This window comes from Nelumbo nucifera, chromosome 6, assembly GCF_055504915.1.
Source record: "Nelumbo nucifera cultivar China Antique chromosome 6, China Antique-T2T, whole genome shotgun sequence".
NCBI classification, from domain to species: Eukaryota; Viridiplantae; Streptophyta; class Magnoliopsida; order Proteales; family Nelumbonaceae; genus Nelumbo; species Nelumbo nucifera.
In genome coordinates this window covers 40,663,851-40,667,771 of record NC_142654.1, presented here as the reverse complement: position 1 = coordinate 40,667,771, position 3,921 = coordinate 40,663,851, and positions in this window count along the sequence as shown.

Genomic DNA, 3,921 nt, shown 5'->3' with positions numbered 1-3,921 from the left:
GGTTAGGTCGAGGGCTCTGCCCATGGATCCCTAACCACGCCCCTCGAGGCAAGCCGAAATAAGTCCACCAAAACTTTGAGAACCCACTATTCATTCATTCTAATCAAATATCTTCTTAAAAGGGACCCTAACATTGACTTATTTCGGCTTGCCTCAAGAGGCTTGGTACAAAGGCAACTCGTAGAATCAGGAATGCAATATGTTTTACATCACATTAGCTACTTGTGCAATTGAGGAAAAAATGGGATTGTAGGTTTTATATGCTTGAAAATACTTCATATGTTTGATTTTATTTTTAAATTTTCATTTGAATATGCTTTACATGTTATGTTTATGTATTTTAATTTTAGATAATAGGTTTTTTAAAACATTTGTTTTAAAATATAAGTTTATATTTTTTATTAATATCATGTTTAGTAATTTTTGATCTTTTTGCATTTTTTGAAAATTTTGATATATATATATATATATTTTATTTTCGCATTTTTTTTGTAATTTTGCACCTTGCTTCAAAAAGTCACGCTCCTTGCCTTGCGCCTTGCACCTCAGGCGCAAATTGTCCCTTGCACTTTTTGTGCACCTTGCGCTTTTAAAACACAGGTTGAACCCCTATTTTTGTTATAGAAGAAGGTAATAAAAAACGTTCTTCCTTAATTATTGGTTTAGGTTTTGAAGTCTTTGAGGGTTAAATACAATAGTTGGCAATGTATGTGTTGATTAAACCCTGACAAATAAACAAAATGAATATTTTAGTTTAATAATGTCTATTTTATCATTATAATCTCAAAAAATTAAGAGTATAAAAGTATTGTGTAATATGATATACAAAACTACTTGGCGATTAGATGAGGCAAGCCTCTAAGGGTGCCTTGTCGCTTAGGCATTTCCTTGACAATTATGTATATAAGGTAATGCATTGTACATGTTTTCTCTTTCCAAATTGGGCTTAAATAATTTTGTCCTTAATGTAAATTAACATTAAAAAAATCTTGTTCGTATAAGAACTTTTTTTGTTTGCAATAACTTTGATTCTAGTTATAAATATATTTGCAAAATTGCCTAGAAGTAAAAGGCATACTAAGATTAAGAAGAAAGGCATAATCTCTAAGTTGGATCTAGAGAATGCTTATGAATGATTTGGTTTACTATTAGTTTTTGATTGAGGTGTTAAGGCAATATGAGTTTAGAGAGATGTAAAGGTTCAAAAAATCGTTACGTATCGACCTGTATCGGTTGATACGTATCGTATTGGGAGCACCTCGATATGCCCCGGATGTATCGGGGTTTTGACCGGTTCAGGGTGTGGAAGAACCTTAAACCAGGTCCCTTGAATTGGGTTTGAAAAAAAAGTACCAATAATGCCCGATATGCCCCTACTGGCATATCAGGCGTATCAATATTTAAAATCTTGTCATATAATACTAGCTAAAACCAATTAACTAAATGGTGGATGCTAATACTAGGTAAAATCAATTAAGTAACTAATAAGTCTAGCATGATAACTATGGTAACAAAAACTAATAATTTAATTTCATAAATTCTTACTTTTTAGATGATTATTGAGTGTTGACCTTGAGTTTTTTTGTTTTTTACAATTTAATCTTCAACAAAAAAGTGAAATTTACAATACAAGAATGATATGGTATGGGAAGAGTTTTGACCAATCAAAACTCACCTATGAATTTTGATAAACAACACCTAATTGGCTACCACGTTTATGATACAGTTGATAGGTCAAAAAATTTTCAGATATCATATATTTCCCATATAGTCGTAACCTAAAATAATCAATAAGAACTCAATTGCGTCCTTAACGAATGGAAGTAACACTGCAACAAAGAATAAAAAATTTCATAAGAATTCAATTCCAATCCTTACAAGATTCAAACACATATATTCGTTGATGTTTAATAGGAAGTAGGAATAAATAACATGGACATCACAAAAAAAACTAATTACAGAAATGGCAATACCAATTCATCTATTTATTGAAATTAAAAAGCATTTAATGAAAAAGTATAAATCATCATTTATCTTCACAAAAAAAAATGAAGTTTAAATGTATTATAGACAATCTTTAAAGAAAAAACTCTATTTCTAATTGATTGGAGTGTCCACAAAATAAGAATGAACAATCCATCCATTGAATGCATCAACATCATTAGCACCAAAATCAACATCTTCACCCTCATCATTATCACTATCATCATTATTATCGTCTTCAACATTAATTTCTATTTCATCTTTATTATTTTCTATATCTTTGTTCCACATTTTGTCTTTTCTTCTAAAAACAACAATTTTGCCTTTATCTTGTTTACTAGACTCACTTTTCCATGATCACCTCCACCCCCACCTTTCCCTATTTCTGCATTTCTACTTGCACCCCACCTACATTTTCATGTCTATGTCCACTTCTCTTTGGCTTATTTGACTCTTCAAAGATTTTGGACGCTCCTAATGTTTTAAGCCATTTGAGGGGTTATTCCTAGTTAACCATTTACTATTTTCATCCATGTCATTAAATCAAATAGGATCAGATTGCCTTGGGTGTGTATCTCGTCATGAACCTCTCTCTCGAAGATGTTGATTGTATTGAACAAATATAAGAACATTTAGCCTCTTTTGATCAAACCTATTCTTCTCTTTTTTCGTATGAATTTTTATTTACAAATTAATAAAAATACAAAAATAACGTATTTTAACTTCCATACATTGTTGTCAAGGTGATGCCTAGGCAACAAGGTACCCTTGGAGGCTTGTCTCACCTAGTCGCCAAGTAGTTTTGTGCATTATGTTATAAAATATTTTTATATCTTTAATTTTTTGACATTATAATTATAAAATAGGCATAATTATTTAGAATACTCATTTTGTGTTTATATATTAATTTCCTTTTATTATTTTCTTATTTGTTAGGGTTCAATCAACACAAACATTGCTAACTGTTGTATTGAATCCATGGTTCAAAATATTGATACACCTCTGTGTATCGCTAGAGGTGTATCAATATTTATAACGATACTCCTATATATATATAATTTTAAAAAAATAGGTTTTCGAAAACACCTTTAAACAAGTGTATTAGGGTGCCAAAGATACAATACAATACACCCGATACGGGGCATATCGTATTGAGGTTTTGATCCTTGATTGAATCCTTAAAGATTTTAGAACCTGAACCAATAAGTAGGGGAATAACTTAAAATTTTGTGTAGTCAACACATTTTCTTATGGATGTTCTTCTTCCACCTTTTCTTTTCTTCTTTTATTATAATAAAAGTAGGGGTTCGGCCTTTATATTTTTTTATTGTTCATTTTTTTTTATCATAAAATGTTGATTTTCTAAACTTAAAACATGAAATTTATATTTCTCTTATGAAAATTACGAATATTTATTAAGGAAATATGGTTATGGAACCTAGGGAACTACCTTAGGATATATGGTTTTATTAAAAAAAAAAATCCATCGCCTAAGTGCCCGCCTAAGTGACAAGGTGCTCCCTATCGCCAGCCTCACATTGGTGCCTTAAAAATTTTGCTTTCATAATTAATTTTATCACAAAACAATCGATTACCTAGTATGTACATGTTCAATGATGCTCCAATTGTGCTCACAAACGGAAGTGTATATTGCCAAGTAGTTTTGTGCATTATGTTATAAAATATTTTTATATTTTTAATTTTTTGACATTATAATTATAAAATAGGCATAATTATTTAGAATACTCATTTTATGTGTTTATATATTAATTTCTTTTTATTAATTTCTTATTTGTTAGGGTTCAATCAACACAAACATTGCTAACTGTTGTATTGAATCCATTGTTCAAAATATCGATACACCTCTGTGTATCGCCAGAGGTGTATCAATATTTATAACGATACTCTTATTTTTTTATTTCTTTGGTTTTCAATTTC